An 18,021-nucleotide genomic window follows, 5' to 3' on the forward strand; every position below is an offset into this window, starting at 1 on the left:
AAGCGTGTTTGTGTGACATCACAGTAGAGATGTCTATAAGTCAGAATGTGTCTTTGTTTCTCATTTCTCAGGTTTGTGCAGTTTTAGAAAAATAAGGGAAAATGTAGAGGTGTCATGAGTATGAACTGGAAGAGATATTCGAGGTGGAAAATAGAGACGCATATGAGGAACAATAGTCACTCCAGAAAACAGATATATGCCATGGCCGGTAAAAAGTGGTGACCACGTACACCAGGCAAAGTGTGTCGGCCGGAAGGAAAAGATAGGAAAATATAATGTAAAATAAAAATAGTAAAATAAGCAAACAGCATGCAGGCAACTTGCCTTAACTATACTCAAACAGCATATGCACATATTTTCAAAACACAAGTAGAAACGTAGGTGAAAAAATCATATAAAATATATAAAATATAAAATGAGAAGAGTAATAGGTTAATAGGCACAACACATCGTCAGATAATAAAGAAGGTAGGAGAATAGTTGCAAGAATTTGTATAAGAGGTACACTGTCCAAAACACAGGAAGTAAGCATGAGAGAGCATGAGCTTAAGATGCAGGCAGGATGAGAGTAAGACAGGAAATGTTATATAAAGAAGTATTATGGCATAAGAAATATATTTTAAGAAGATTTTAAGTAAAACTAAGTAAAAGACGAGAGCTATGAAAATTAGGAAAAGCATTTGGAGAAAAGTGCTGGTGTGTTAAAACTAAAGCCCTGGTTTGTAAAACTAGTAAAAAACACGTTTTATACAAAGTCTACACAAAACAAAACAAAGGATGATTTGCAGACATAGGAAAAAAACCCCAGACGAGATTTAAAGAAAAGGTGTGAATATTGCGGTGGATGATCTGTTGCATTGTTGTGTACAAAGTGCATGATCAGGGGATGTTTTTTAAGACAAGGTCTCCATCAAGAGATATTTTTTGTACATGTAAATTAGAATTGTATGGAGGTGAACGAGGCCTCCTGGATATGGGTGGAATTTTACTAAGAATAGGTAGACACACCAGAAATATAAAAAATAAGGATTGTTTATATCAAATTCGCACTCGCATGTGAAAGCTGACGGGTGTCATTGCTGTCAGGATGATTCTCTCCGAGAGCTCCATGGACGGGTCTGAAGTGACTGCAATAAAGCTGATTTTCTCCTTCTCATTCGTGACTGGAAGATGTCTTCATTTGGTTTGTTTATGTATTATTTGAAGTTTTTGTAACTTATTGGTAAATGATTAGTGAACAGCTAAAACTAATTTGAGTATTGAGCCACAATTGTTATGTTTATTCGGACATGGGGTCTGAGTTACGAGACCCTGACCACTGTACTGTAACTCAGTGTCAGGATGTTACTGATCTTCTTATCGCCTCGGCATCATGGTGGAGTCTCCTGTCATCAGAGAGTCTTTACCATGAGGTGCCGTGTAGAACATCCAGTGGTCAGTATGAGAGAATTGAATAACAGAATATAAGATTTTTCTCCAAAGTTTAAATAACATTGGATTTTTTTCCATTTGTTGAATTTTAACTTCATTCATTTTTCATTCATGTATTTTTGCTCTTGTTGTGAAGTGAAGTTTGTGTCATTGCTGCTACACTGTGCATCTGAACGATCACGACTCAAATCTCACAATAAACTTTAGGGTTTTATCACATTTTCTACTTTCATTCATCTGATTGTCTCCCCAGTGTCCAACTGCTCCATGGCTTTGTGTATCAGTCACCTCACAACTATAGCAAAGAGTTTTTATTATTGAGCGAGTAAATTCCAAGTGATTCAGTGCTTATGCTCAGAGACTGACCTGATTTTTTTCAACTACTGCTGAATGTTTGTTTACATTCACAATATTCAATATTATATGCACATTATATTCCACATGGATCGTGCAGTACAGTGTACAAGTTGTTAATAACATTCTTGTGTATGTTTCTATTTTCTTTATAGTGATTAATCTGTAGGATAAATCATATAAATGTGGAAATCTTCATATAATAATAATCATAAAAATTTATAATTTTAGAATATAAAAGTATGTTTAAATGTAGACCTTTAGGTACTAAAGCACCCTATTGCAATAAAGTATTATTATTATTATTATTATTATTATTATTATTATTATTATTAATATTATAATGACAAACTGTGTTTATAAAATAAACATGAAATAAGGCTGTAATACTGCACTGTATTTAACTGTCTGAACCAGATTTATTCTAGTTTTAAACATATTGATAGTCATTTTTATTTATTTTTTGTTGTATTTTGATGTTTTTCAATTTCATTTCAGTAAATTATGACTTTATGTTTTTAATTTATTACCCAGTAAAAGCCTTGATATTTATAAATGTGTATTTAAAACACAGATATTTAAAAAAGAATAATACATCAAAAGATCTAATATCTACCAAACTACAAAAATCACTCAGTGTTGATATGAGGTTTTTGGACATTTATTCCAGCTCATAAATCCTATAAAACATGCAGCATTAAACATGAACTTCCAGCAGATGAACATCTCATAATACTGTCTGGAAGTGAGAAATGTACAGGTTGTTTTTACTCCATACACATGAACTTACTTTGATCAGAAACACAATCATACTCCAAATCAATTAATCAATAAAGTCAATAAAAGAATCCCAAACTGCTGTGTGTCTTATCCTCGCTATTAATGACGTCATTAGAGCTCCACTACTTCTAATTACCTGCTGTGACAGTGAGCTCTAATACACATCACACTGCCACCTACTGGTCATTTATGATTCTGCAACATTCATAGAGTCACTCCGGTCAACTTCCGGTTCTCAACTCGGATTCACTCGCTTTATACACAGTTTACAGCCGTTTTTATCTTATTTATGACTGTAATATCACTCTTCTCTCAGGAACAACAGAAAAGCTGTGAAGACATGATATTTTATCCGCTCTTGACCTCTGTAATATGCGCATGCGCATAGTGTCAGGTAAAAAGAGACCGGGTTACGTCACAGACGGAGGGCGGGGCATCTGCCTGTGACGTCACAGTAAGGCAACGTCTATAATTGGGAATGCGTCTCTGTTTCTCTCATTTCCAAGGTTTTTGCTTGTGAGTAAAGAGGCATAAACATGGAGCTCTTCAGAAGGTTAAGAGAATTTTTTCAAAGCAGAAGAACAAAGAAAACTAAGCAGATTGCTGAAATGAAGGAGAAGCTGGAACACATGGAGAAAGTAGAGAAAGACTTGGATGCATTTTCTCTTCTAATGATAGAGAAGATAACAGAAGAGAAAGAAGAGAAAGCCATTCTGCTACAGACGATGCAAAAGCTGGAGGCTACTTTGGCTTCTGAGCGAAAGCAGCAGGAACAGGACATAACTGAGAGAAGCCAGAGCTGGGCGAGAGAACAAAAACAACTGGAGGAACGTGTTGCTCAGCTTGAGTTTATTTTGGAGCAGACCACCATGGAGCTCCAGTCTTCCCTGAAAATCCATAAGGAACTGGAGAAAACTGTAGACTGTGAGAGAGAGAGCTGGACAAGAGAACAAAAGAAAGTGGAGGAACATGTTGCTCAGCTTGAGGTCACTTTAGAACAGACCACCATGGAGCTCCAGGATACTCAGAATCACTGTGAGAAAATAAAAAATAGTGCAGAGCAGGAGAGATCATTTGATCAGAGAAAGAGCGACTGGAGGAACGTGTTGCTCAGTTTGAGCCACGTTGGATTTTGAGGAAAAACAAGAGGACGAAGAGAAAACTAAACTTGACATAGAGGAGAGGAACAACTTACAGCTTCAGACCAACAGGGGGCTCCAGGATACCCAGAATCTCTGTGAGGAAGAAAAGAAGACTTCGGAGAATAAAACAGATCATTATATGAGAGTCCGAGAGCGATGGGAGGAAATTGTTGCTCAGCTGAGACAAGAAAACCTTCAAAAGAAAAGGAGAAATAGAAAAAAAAGGAGACGACAAGAGAAACAGAGAGTCTGAACATGTCTTTTTCCTCTTTCTGTATCTCTTTTGGCTATTTATGATAGTTTTACACTTATAGTCAATAGTATAAAGCTGAGTGTAAAGCTATTGTATCTTGTAAATCGTCTCGTCTTTTGATCATATTTTATTTCTGTCTTGTCAAATCTTTTTTTAATCTTTTTTTAAATCTTGATTTTAATCTTTTACTACAACGAGTCACAATAAACACTATTAACAACCATTATTTTTGTCTTCCTTACAAATGCCGTATGACCTCCTAATGGATTCTTCCACTTAGTTTATATCCCTCTTGTGGGGCAGGGGGCTGTGGCTCGGGGTCATAATGCTGAGGGGGAGGGAGGTCAGGAGGGAAAGGGGAAACTGGTCCTCAGTGCCACATTGTGCAAAACACCACACACCCTGATAATCTTACACACTTTTTCCGGGTGGTATAGAAGTCTTCCATCTGAGACATCCAGAGCTCCACATCTGCATTTCATGAGGTGAGGAGCGTCTGAGGTGAAGCCTCTGTCACATGTCATATTATAGACTACATCAGGACAATGTTTACAATTTCTACATGTTGTTAAAGTCACCAAGAAGCCAGTCATCACGTCCTGCAGCTTCCTGTAGTCTGTTCTCTACACTGCTATGTGTCAGGATAAAGGAATCATGTGCTGAAGCAGGTCAGTGTGACACAGTGAAGCGAAACCTGATGTATCGACTACCCACCTTAATAATAACATCCAAAATGACAGGCATTATGACACTCAGGGGCAGATACCAGACCTATAGCATGAGATTTAACAGAATTATATTATATCTAAAGAAGGTCTTTGTGAAAAAGTTGATTATATATAATATTTATATAAAGTATTTCCCTGTCTGCCATTTCCCACTAGAAACAACCTGTTGTCATTAACCCCAGAGTGGTGAGGACCTGTATTTGGACGGGGACGGCATGGTTCTGGTGTGTTTCCCTCTGTAGTACTGGACCCAATTCAGCACATAGATCCAGGAGCACAGCTGTAGGAATCTAAATCAGATTATTATCCAGTCATCATCCAGGCCAAGAAATCATCAAGGTTCCTGGAGACTCTTTTTCTCCTTAATCTTCCATTGGCACCGCAGCATTTATATTTTAATCCAGCTCATTATGGAAAAATAAAATAAACTGATATTTGGTTCTGTGCCATGAACATAAAAGCAATAATAGCTACAGAAAAGCTCCTGCTTCCCTCTGTAGCAGGTATTTAAATCCCATTTAAAATGCTTTCAGTGATTCTACATTCTGTTTATATGAAGTGTTTCAACAGTTTGCATGTTAATTGGCTGTATGGTGCATTTAAGAGCATTTTAGGTGAATTTATGAACCACATCTGTCTGGAAAAGACACGTGTCCAAATACTTTTGACCACACAGTGTGTATCAGCTGAAAAGCAGCAGCTTCGGATCAGTCGCGTTTCCACTGGGATTTGATTTTTATTATATAAAATATTTTATATTATATATTTGATATTATTCAAATTATTATTATACAGTTTCCTCCAAGCAGCTCGTCCCCTGTGAGGACTTGGTCTCCCTTAAGCAGCTCGTCCCCTGTGAGGACTCGGTCTCCTCCAAGCAGCTCGTCCCCTGTGAGGACTTAGTCTCTTCCAAGCAGCTCGTCTCCTATGAGGACTCAGTCTCTTCCAGGCAGCTCGTCTCCTATGAGGACTCAGTCTCTTCCAAGCAGCTCGTCCCCTGTGAGTACTCAGTCTCCTCTAAGCAGCTCGTCTACTGTGAGGACTCAGTCTCCTCCAAGCAGCTCGTCCCCTGTGAGGACTCAGTCTCCTCCAAGCAGCTCGTCCCCTGTGAGGACTCAGTCTCCACCAAGCAGCTCGTCTCCTAACAGTCATGAGCCTCAAAGGAAAAAGATGAAGAGATCAAGGGGAAGAAGATGAAGAGAAGATGTTATGGACTCGTCTCTGAGCAACAGTTTAAAGTCTCATCTCACTCGTTCCTGTTCAGTATCTTACCTCAGGTCTGGGGATATCAAAGATTCCTGTAGATGATGTGTTGTGTATACAGTAGAACATCAGCTGTAGGAGAACCAAGGAATAATTGACTAAACAAGGATTTGAATATCAAGATTTAGCAGAAAGGAGGAAGTTGTTTTTGCTGATAACTGATCAAATGTTACACTAGGGCACTTTGTATTTGTGGAAGTGGTGTTACGAATCTCACGTGTAAACATTTGAATTGTTTTTATGCCTCGTTAGTCTTAAAACTAACATTTATAGAACTGACTAATAGAAAGTGTTTTTTTTTCATGGATCACCTCAAATCAGTGTTACATTCATTGTGTGTGTATAATGATGGCATGTCAGCTATAAGGGTGATGAAGGAAAAGTCAAATCCACATGAAGTCAAATGAAATGAAATGATGTCAAATGAAGTCAAATGAAATGAAATGAAATGAAAAGTCAAATGAAGTTTGTCACTTTTTTGTTTCTTGTCATTATTTGTTGTCCTCCCCATGTGCTGCTGCACACAGGTGAACAGAGACGTCCATTCCACACCAAGCTTTTTACAGAAATCACCAAATGAACACCTCAAATTAAACCCCACAATTTTTTATCAAAATTACATTCCAAACTGCAAACACGTGATTTCTATTAAATAATATAATTCTAAATATTTTAATACCCTACTGTGTCTAAACAGAGGAGCGCTATAGGAACTCCTGTAGGGTTTACAATCACACACCACTTCCTTGTCTTAACGCCACCTGTTTTCAGCTTCCGCGTCTGCATTTGAATCATTGAAGCCCCGCCTCTTTTGTGACGTCGGTATCTCTGATAGCGCCCTGGACTCGCTTTTATTGTCATGACAACTTTGTTGTGCTGCAGTTCAACACAAACATTTACTGACCACAGCAATGAAGCGCAAACAAACAGCTGAAATGTTTTTAATTGTTTTTAGTGATAAGCGTCAATGTTTTGAACAATCCGCTCTCCAAGACGCCAAAAAAGATTTTTCAGCCAGAAAGAGCGACTTTCAGAAGAAAGAAGGAGAAATAATGACAGATAATAAGACGGGTAACAGCTACAGCTCCTTCTCCTGCTGTCAACTTTATTCAACTTTATTGTCATTGTACAGAGAACAAGTACAGAGACAATGAAATATAGTTATCATTTAGTTCCTAAAACCACATTAAATATCAATCTGTCATGCAGGAAATATAAAATGATTTTGTACTGACTGAGTAATGCAGCACTTATAAAATATTTGTACTACAACATTGTGTGTGTTTAAGACTGGTGCAGTTTTGCATGACTCTGTTCTGTTCACTGTTTTAACTAGAAGTTTATAATGATTTCTGTTTAACTTAAACTTTGTTTTTTATTTTGTAGATAAATTTAACGTTGCCAAGTGCAGAGATAAAAAAGGCAACATCAGAAGGCCAATGAATGCCTACATGGTTTGGGCGAGAAACAGAGGCCCATCTTTTCCAAGGCCAATCCAAATAGCAGCTCTGCAGAGATCAGCATGCAGCTTGGGATCGCGTGGAACAAACTGAGTGAAGAACAGAAGAAACCCTACTACACTGAATCATGGAGGCTTAAACAGGAACACGAACAGTTGTTTCCTGGTAGGTGAACTTTCTTTATAGACAAATGGCAAAATAACAAAACAAACGCATCAATTCTGACACTTTTATTGTTTTTATGTTGCTTCTTACTCTTTAAATTCTTCTTTTCTATCATGTAGATTGGGTTTATAAACCGCTTCCAAAGAAGGGAAGGAGAAAAGGCAGTTTGCAGAGTAGTGACTCACAGAGGAGACCTGATCATCAACCAAACCACCACATAGTCATGAACATGCCAGAAGAAGTACCAGTCCATGACCTCGTGCCTGAAGTTAGTGATCAGTTCCCCGGCCTTAGCCACCAAGAACTGCTGTCTCCTAAAGACATCTGCTTTGATCCTCCTCTTTTCCCTTCTGTTTCTGAGTCGACTTTCTGCCAGACCAAGTGAGTTAGTAAACTGCATTGGAACAGTTTCAGAAGAATGACATGCAAATGAAGTTTTACTCTGCATCTTAAATAATCGCCATAATCGCCACTCATTTACTTTAATATGCAGCTAAAATTGTGCACTTCTGTTTACAGCACCTGCTATGGGTCTGACTGTACAAGCAGTAAGGTTCAGTTCGAGGACGAGGAGGAAATCACTTTGCTCAACAACGACATCTTTTCCATGTTAAATGAGGAATATGGCTTTTTTAACCAGTCTGGAGACCAGAATCATACTGAAGACCCCCACAACAGCACAGAGATCCTGGATTCTGTACCAGTGTTTGATATCGACAGCTTCGAGGATCTGTTGAAGCAACTTGAAGAGATGGAAAATGATTCAGGAATAGAGGAAGATGGTGAAATACGAACGTTTCATGTACTTTAGTGTGCATGTTGTTTCACCATCTTCATTTTATATAAAATTTTATTTTAAACAACTTTTATATAAGAAAATAAAGATTTTGTATGACAATCATGTCTAATGTCTCTTCATCACAGAGAAAATTCAATCACTTCATTTTCTTTCTTGAAATCCACTTTAGTAAAGTCAGTGATGTTTGATGTCCTTAAAGAAAAGGAATTTGACAGAAACTGACGTTGAGGTATTTTCTTGCAGCTTTAGTGCTTTGTTTAAATTAAATGTGGGGCAGAACCTGATTCACTTAAACATCTGTACTTGATAATTGAGCACATGGATTAGCACAAGAAATTCAGTGAGCATAAGTAAAATGATCATGTCGTCTCAGCTTCATCCAGAAAACCTGGAAGTTTACCAAGAAAAAGCTGTTGGTTTTATTGACATGTACACACACATTAAGACACTTTTAAGGACTCATTAGAACAATGTTTAGTGTATGAGAGAGAAAATGTCAATAAGAATTTGATTAAACGCACACACAGATGAAAATTCTTACCTGTAGCGCCTCCTTGTTGTGGGTTATAGATTCATACTGGGACTTCAGGACACTGTGAGCCTCTCGTTCTTGCTCACGCTCCTAAAACACAGCCATGAGGAAGAGGATGAAGGATTTAGTCATTAAGGGTTTAGTCATTAATGTTCACATCCACAATGAGGCTCTACTAATATTACCTTCACCACCAGCTTGTGTGTTTGAACCTGAATAAATCCACTATTAAACCATTAAAAACATTTTAACAAGTTATCACAATTTATATTTGAGTAAATATTTGAACACTTTGTCTTTTCCTAACACTGTTTATCAGTTCATTTCTGCTGAACTGAAGCCATTTTCTTTCCTCTCAGTTTAACAGCAGTTACTGAAGCACACAGAGGAACAACTCAGTCATACACTAGGACACATTTCACTACCACATTTATACCGGTTTTTACATCTTTATTATTTCCTATAGTGTCCATTTACTGTGTAAATGTAGATCAAAATACAGAAACAACATGAAAAGCGAAATACAATTATTTAGCAAAATTAGCTAACTAGCCAGCTAGCTATTATTAGCTTTAATAGTTTACCTTCTCAGTCTAAATATCAGATTTGTAGTGAACTATAAGTAAACTCTTGGTATCTATAAGTTTATTGGTCTCCTACACCATTAGCTGAAAGGTCCATTTCTGCTCACTGCAACATTTATGGAAATAAATGATAGATGATGATAAATATGATAAATATGTAAACATATGTACAGTGGATAAATATAAAGGCAGTAACAGTGCAGAGATGTGTGGACATCATTAAGAAGTACAGGATGGATCTAAGTCTGTGGCATTGAAGAGTAATGTGCAGAAGTGAAGATTACAAGATTATGGCATTTAAGAATTATCAAGCTAAATAACCTATATATAACCTATATAATTTTTGTCAAATTTATTTACTTTTTCCTGCAAGTCTGTGATCTTTATGCTAATGATCAGGAGTAAACACAAAATGAGGAACATCGCTTTTCCCCTCTTCACTCCGGTACCGATGGTCCTGATCACCTTTCCACCTGTTTGGGGATTTTATGGGTGATTTGTTTCTCAATAATAATAATTATAATAATAATAAATGATAAACTCTGTGTTTTAAAGAGAATAAAATCCATAAAGCTCGGAAACTCACCGTTCCAGGGGTCGTACAGTTCACTTCATCCCGACAGAGGGTCTTCATCCTCCACCTGGAACACGGCGTCTCTCGGAGCTACAGGAGGAAAATCCAAGCGATGCTGAGGAAAGAAAAGTCCAAGCAAATAAAATCAAATATATAATATAAAATATTTCATATAATAAAAATCAAAAGTGATCTTTCAGAGTTAAATCCCAGTGGAAACGCGACTGATCCGAAGCTGCTGCTTTTCAGCTGATACACACTGTGTGGTCAAAAGTATTTGGACACATGTCTTTTCCAGTCAGATGTGCTTCATAAATTAACCTAAAATGCTCTTTAATGCACCATACAGCCAATTAACATGCAAACTGTTGAAACACTTCATAGAAACAGAATGTAGAATCACTGAAAGCATTTTAAATGGGATTTAAATACCTGCTACAGAGGGAAGCAGGAGCTTTTCTGTAGCTATTATTGCTTTTATGTTCATGGCACAGGACCAAAAATTAGTTTATTTTATCTTTCCATAATGAGCTGGAATAAATCATAAATGCTGCGGTGCCAATGAAAGATTAAGGAGAAAAAAGAGTCTCCAGGGACCATGATGATTTCCTGGCCCATGATGATGACTGAATAATAAACTGATTTAGATTCCTACAGCTGTGCTCCTGGATCTATGTGCTGAATTGGGTCCAGTACTACAGAGGGAAACACACCAGAACCATGCTATCCCCGTCCAAATACAGGTCCTCACCACTCTGGGGTTAATGACAACAGGTTGTTTCTAGTGGGAAATGGCAGACAGCGAAAGACTTTATATAAATATTATATATAATCAACTTTTTCACAAAGACATTCTTTAAATATAATATAATTCCATTAAATCTCATGTTATAGGTCTGGTATCTGCCCCTGAGTGTCATAATGCCTGTCATTTTGGATGTTATTATTAAGGTGGGTAGTCGATACATCAGGTTTCCCTTCACTGTGGCACACTGACCTGCTTCAGCACATGATTCCTTTATCCTGACACATAGCAGTGTAGGGAACAGACTACAGGCAGCTGCAGGACATGAAGACTGGCTTCTTGTTGAGTTTAACAACATGTAGAAATTGTAAACATTGTCCTGATGTAGTCTATAATATGACAGGTGACAGAGGCTTCACCCCTCAGATGCTCCTCACATTCTTAAATGCAGATGTGGAGCTCTATATGTCTCAGGTGGAAGACTTCTATAGCACCCGTTAAAAGTGTACAAGAGGGTACAAAAGTGTACAACACCACAGGGTGTGTGGTGTTTTGCACAATGTGGCACTGAGGACCAGTTTCCCTCTCCCTCCTGACCTCCCTCCCCCTCAGCATTATGACCCCGAGCCACAGCCCCCTGCCCCACAAGAGGATATAAACTAAGTGAAAGAATCCATGAGGAGGTCATACGGCATTTGTAAGGAAGACAAAAATAATGGTTGTTATTAGTGTTTATTGTCACTCTTTGTAGAAAAAGATTAAAATCAAGATTTAAAAAAAGATTAAAAAAAGTTTTTGAAAAGACAGAAATAAAAAATGATTAAAAGAGGAGACGATCTACAAGATACAATAGCTTTACACTCAGCTTTATACTATTGACTATAAGTGTAAAACTATCATAAATAGCCATAAGAGAAAAAGGAAAAAGGCATGTTCAGACTCTCTGTTTCTCTTGTCGTCTCCTTTTTTTTCTATTTCTCCTTTTCTTTTGAATGTTTTCTTGTCTCAGCTGAGCAACAATTTCCTCCCATCGCTCTCGGACTCTCATATAATGATCTGTTTTATTCTCTGAAGTCTTCTTTTCTTCCTCACAGAGATTCTGGGTATCCTGGAGCCCCCTGTTGGTCTGAAGCTGTAAGTTGTTCCTCTCCTCTATGTCAAGTTTAGTTTTCTCTCTTTCGTCCTCTTGTTTTTCTTTAATGTCCAACGTGGGCTCAAACTGAGCAACACATTCCTCCAGTCGCTCTTTCTCTCTGATCAAATGATCTCTCTCCTGCTCTGCACTATTTTTTACTTTCTCACAGTGATTTTGAGTATCCTGGAGCTCCATGGTGGTCTGTTCCAAAGTGAGCTTAAGCTGAGCAACATGTTCCTCCAGTCGTTTTTGTTCTCTCTTCCAGCTCTCTCTCTCACATTCTACAGTTTTCTCCAGTTCCTCATGGATTTTCAGGGAAGACTGGAGCTCCATGGTGGTCTGATCCAAAATAAACTCAAGCTGAGCAACACGTTCCTCCAGTTGTTTTTGTTCTCTCGTCCAGCTCTGGCTTCTCTCAGTTATATACTTTTCCTGCTGCTTTCGCTCAGAAGCCAAAGTAGCCTCCAGCTTTTGCACCGTCTGTAGCAGAATGTCTTTCTCTTCTTTCTCTTCTGTTATCTTCTCTATCATTAGAGAAGAAAATGCATCCAAGTCTTTCTCTACTTTCTCCATGTGTTCCAGCTTCTCCTTCATTTCAGCAATCTGCTTAGTTTTCTTTGTTCTTCTGTTTTGAAAAAACTCTCTCAACCTTCTGAAGAGCTCCATGTTTATGCCTCTTTACTCACAAGCAAAAACCTCGGAAATGAGAGAAACAGAGACTCGTTCCCAATTATAGACGTTGCCTTGCTGTGACGTCACAGTGAGATGCCCCGCCCTCCGTCTGTGACGTAACCAGGTCGCTCTTGACCTAACACTATGCGCATGCGCACATTACAGAGGTAAAGAGCGGATAAAATATCATGTCTTCACAGCTTTTCTGTTGTTCCTAAGAGAAGAGCGATATTACAGTCATAAATAAGATAAAAACGGCTGTAAACTGTGTATAAAGCGAGTGAATCCGAGTTGAGAACCGGAAGTTGACCGGAGTGACTCTATGAATGTTGCAGAATCATAAATGACCAGTAGGTGGCAGTGTGATGTGTATTAGAGCTCACTGTCACAGCAGGTCATTAGAAGTAGTGGAGCTCTAATGACGTCATTAATAGCGAGGACAAGACACACAGCAGTTTGAGATTCTTTTATTGACTTTATTGATTAATTGATTTGGAGTATGATTGTGTTTCTGATCAAAGTAAGTTCATGTGTATGGAGTAAAACAACCTGTACATTTCTCACTTCCAGACAGTATTATGAGATGTTCATCTGCTGGAAGTTCATGTTTAATGCTGCATGTTTTATAGGATTTATGAGCTGGAATAAATGTTTTACTTTTAAATGTTTTCTTTTAACCAACTGGTGCATTTTTTTCTTTATGCTTTAGATGAGTTTTATAAAAAAACACATTTTTACTACTTATTAAAAAATAAAAAGTCATTCTGAGTGAAACCAATTGTTTATTAAATGCATTATTCACTAAATAAACATCAATGAAAACTGGATGATTTGTTTTTATTGAATGTAAAAATATTAATTTGAGGATAATTGAACTTAATGAATGGAATAGTTTTGGATTAAATGAAGACTTTACTGAACTAAACAGCACTGAATTCTCCTTTAAATGAACTTAAGTTTACTGAACTAAATACTGTTACTTATATGAAAATAAACCCGGTTTCTTGAACCCTGTTCGGTTTCAGCCCCACTTTTGGGCCTCACAGCTGAAAATGACCTTCCTGACTTTCAATGGTAAAAGTTCCTGACAACAGTGTGCTACATACACAATTTACATCTCTTTTAAAAGAACACACTTTGGGCTTTACATCATCCAAAGATGCTGAAGTTCCTTAGAAAAAAATGTGTACGTCATAAAACATCTGATCATAATCATCATCATAATGTACTAACGTTAATTTGATGAGACAGACTCCACTTTGGACAAATTCAGTCTCCACATTAGACAATCACAGATCGAGCAGCTGCTAAAAGAGGCCAAAAAGCAAGCGCCCTAAACCATGACGTGATTTGAACACGCAACCTTCTGATTAGGAGTCAGACGTGCTACCGTTACACCACGAGGTCCGAGTTGCTATATGAACCCACCTCATGGCACAGAGTTGGCTTTGCATTTTTCTCATTACAGTTGTAATGACAAATTGAGTCTGATGGTCACGTTGCAGGCTCTGACATTTTCGGCTTTTGAAGTCCCTGATTGTTGGTGTAATTAGGATTCATACATGAGTAAATAATGGTTAGAGCTTCTTGTTGACAGTGGCTTTGCAGGCGGGGGGCATTAATGTCTCTGCCATAGTGTGGGGCTTTTTTTTGATTAGACTATGAGTTGAGCTACTAGGTAGGTCACTTTGAGATTTCTCTTATTCACCTTTGGGTTTTTGAGATATTGGTGTGTGTGTGTGTGTGTGTGTGTGTGTGTGTGTGTGTGTGTGTGTGTGTGTGTGTGTGTGTCGGTAGAACATGGGGTTTATTGGAGAAGGCTAAGGAGAAAAAAGAAAGGCTAAGGAGAAGGTTTATGGATGTGGTGAGAGAAGACATGCAGGTGGTTGGTTTGAAAGTGGTGACCACTAATAGGAGCAGCTGAAAGAAAAGAAGAGGAAGAAGAAGACAGACAGGCTTGCATATTGTTCTTTGTAAAAAAAAAAAGCTTCCTTTTTGCCCCCTACCCCACATCCCAGACTTGTACAGAATACAGTATACGGTAGTCACATGTAAGGTGTTAGCAGCATTTGCCACAAATTCCTGTAGTTCCTGCAGTGTTGCTGTTGGCCTGTTGGTAGCTCCATAATTAGTTTCTCTCCATCCTCTTATCATATTATATATATATATATATATATATATATATATATATATATATATATATATATATATATATATAGTGGTGTGAAAAAGTGTTTGCCCCTTCATGATTTCTTATTTTTTTGCATGTTTGTCACACTTTAATGTTTCAGATCATCAAACTAATTTAAATATTAGTAAACGATACACAAATGACCACAACATGCAGATTTTAAATATTTTTTTTGTATATTTTTTTATTATTGAGGGAAAACAAAACCCAAAACAACATGGCCCTGTGTGAAATAGTTTTTCTCTCACCACACACAGGCCTGATTACTGCCACACCTGTTAGCAATCAATAAATCTCTTAAATAGGACCTGCCTGACAAAGTGAAGTCGACCAAAAGATCCTCAAAAGCTAGACATCATGCTGAGATCCAAAGAAATTCAGAAACAAATGAGAAAGTAATGGAGATCTATCAGTCTGGAAAAGGTTATAAAGCCATTTCTAAAGCTTTGGGACTCCAGTGAACCACAGTGAGAGAAATTATTCACACATGACAAAAACATGAAACAGTGGAGAACCTTCCCAGGAGTGGCTGGCCGAACAAAATTACCCCAAGAGCACAGCAACGACTCAACCAAGAGATCACAAAAGACCCCACAACAACATCCAAAGAACTGCAGCCTCACTTGCCTCAGTTAAGGTCAGTGTTCATGACTCCACCATGAGAAAGAGACCTGGCAAAAATGTTTTTTAAAGATGAAAACTGCTAAGCAAAATGACCGTAAAGGCTCGTCTTATTTTTTGCCAGAAAACATCTTGATGATCCCCAAGACTTTTGAGAAAAGGAAAGCTGAGTGGTTGAGCGTGAGCCGTTTGCATGTTGTTAGTGTGATGCTCGATGTTCACAATGCAAGTTATTGCTCGTAATGCGTTAAATAAAAAAAAGTTTTTGCTCCTCCTGTAAAGTATTTATAAATCATGTTACTCACAATACAAGCTTTTCCTGTACGTAAATTATCATGACACCAATCGGAACTTTTGCTGTTTCCTCACGGATGCTTTTAATTGGCGGATTCTGGTCTTTGATTTGAGACTTAACGCATCAATAAAACAAATGTTTAGTGATGGATTTTTTTTTTTTCCATTTTTTCATATCTGTTAGTATTAAGATGAGCCTCACACTGGTTCTCTAAACACATTCTTATGTTGTCTGTTCAGTGTCTATAGGATCTTTATGATGTGAGTATGTAAGGTACATGGAATGCCCTTGTCTGGGCTCACATATCTCTGGTTACTACGTCTTCTCACCCAATCAGGAACAGTTTTAGGTCAGGTTTTTTCCAGTGTGTGTATATATACTTGTCTGTTATCTGCATTAAACTGAATAAGAACACGTGCTGTGATTCTTCCCTGATCAGAAAAGACCCCATGGGCATCGTAGTTCGTATGGAAAACCTCTCCAAGATTTAAGATTTTGTTCGGCATGATAAAAATATAACTATCTGAGTAAAGGAAAGAACGTTGTGAATAAATGTGTTGCGTTAAAGGTTTTAATTTTTAATAAAAATGAAGAAATGCGTGCTGCATTAATTGTGCATTAATACTATTAGTGCTGTTAAAATGAATTTGGGTTAACGTGTTATTAACACGCTCATTTTGAAGGTTTTTTCAGTATAAAGGACATTATATAAAGGTCAACCCAAGTTTTTTCTTGAGCCATTTATACTTTTGCATTTTCTTTGTAGAATCTGTACAAAAACACACAGTTTGATTATGTCAGAACACCAGGAAAACTGTAATGCAGGGAAAATCACAAGAATCTGTATGCGCTCTGTTATACTGCATGTATTATATGCTGTATAATAATGATGGTTTCTACAGCTGTGGCATCATATTGATGTTCTTAAGAGGATGATTGGGACTGAAGGCAGATGATTGGGTGTGAAAAGCACGACCCACCACTGAAAAGAGACGATCAATAACACTGTGCAGATCTATTATGTATTTTATTTATGTACAAAAATATATTTAAAAAAATTATAATATCTATTAAACATTATTTAATGTAATAGTTTCTCTTGACTTTGTGTGAGAACAAAGAAAGCTGATCTGCTTCAGGCACTTGGTGACGGCTGGAGGAACGGGCTTTGTGAGGTCTTTCTTCCACGATTCCAAAGCGTTCAGAGCGACTTTGGGGCTGCTGGGTGCCAGATCATGAGTGGCATAAACCACTGCGAGCTGCAGCTCCCACGGCAAATCTGCACACAAAATCCATCATAAAATTAGGACTTGCTGAAGCACTTTCCTGTTGATAGAGAACTAAAAATCAGAGAATAAAGATTAATAAAGGACGTGATCCTTTAATGATATTATTAAAAACACAGATTTTTTTGCTTGCATGTTTATTGCACTAATCTGATCATTTTGTCATAAACAGCGACATTAACACTGGAGTTAAGTGCAGTTTCTTTGCTGCTGGTTATCAGCGTTTACTCACACTAATAAAAAAAAGACTACAATAGCGATGTCCTGTAACACTTTCAGCTTGAATTTTTTAAGAAAAAAATAAAATATTATTAATTAAATTCAACATGAATGTATAATGAATGTGCTCCATAGATCACATGGACATTGGTCATTAAAAGTAGATTAAGTGTGCAGTAAAACACATGAAAACTCCAGTTGAAAAATGGTGTTTAATGACTGTTCTGATGACTGTTGTGATGAGAATCAGCTACTTACCGTATCCCAGTGCAGAGATTTGCTGAGCAAATAATAAATCTTTCCGTATGCCTTCATTTTTCACACGATGTGAACGCCTCTGCATAAAGGGCTGTTACAGGAGAAAACACTTGGCCATGCTGTCACCATGACCATTATCAGTTTTGGGGCTTCAGAAGAGTCTGTGAAGGAAACAAAACGATACCACAGATTTAAAATACACTTTAAAGGAAGAAACACAAAACCAAAAACAGAACACAATTGGCTTCTTTATATCACTGTCCGGATCATTTTTAGTAAATATATAATGAAATGTCAATATAATCTCACCTTCTTTAAGAAGTCTGTAGGCGAGGGCATGTGCTTTATGAGAGTCTCATCACTGTTGACACAATCCCACATAAACCCTACAGAGAGACTGCAGGAGTTCATGTCCCATAGACTGTTTCTCCGCCTTAATCTTCTCAAGTAGTGCATCAATCCAGTTTGGAGATAAAACCTCATCACAGGAATCCTGCAGTGTTTTTAATGCACTAGTGATGAGGGATTGTTTTG

The 18,021-nt window shown here is 37.6% G+C and overlaps 1 long non-coding RNA gene across 1 annotated transcript; it reads right to left on the reverse strand.

The window, feature by feature from the left end:
- Nucleotides 1-16,840: 16,840 nt before the first annotated feature.
- LOC124384784 lies at nt 16,841-18,021 on the reverse strand. Its single transcript, XR_006925599.1, has 3 exons — nt 17,797-18,021; nt 17,488-17,648; nt 16,841-17,003 (listed from the first exon to the last, which is right to left on the reverse strand). It is a non-coding gene; the product is annotated as an uncharacterized LOC124384784 (long non-coding RNA).

The sequence above is a fragment of the Silurus meridionalis genome, chromosome 4, assembly GCF_014805685.1.
Source record: "Silurus meridionalis isolate SWU-2019-XX chromosome 4, ASM1480568v1, whole genome shotgun sequence".
Classification (NCBI taxonomy): domain Eukaryota; kingdom Metazoa; phylum Chordata; class Actinopteri; order Siluriformes; family Siluridae; genus Silurus; species Silurus meridionalis.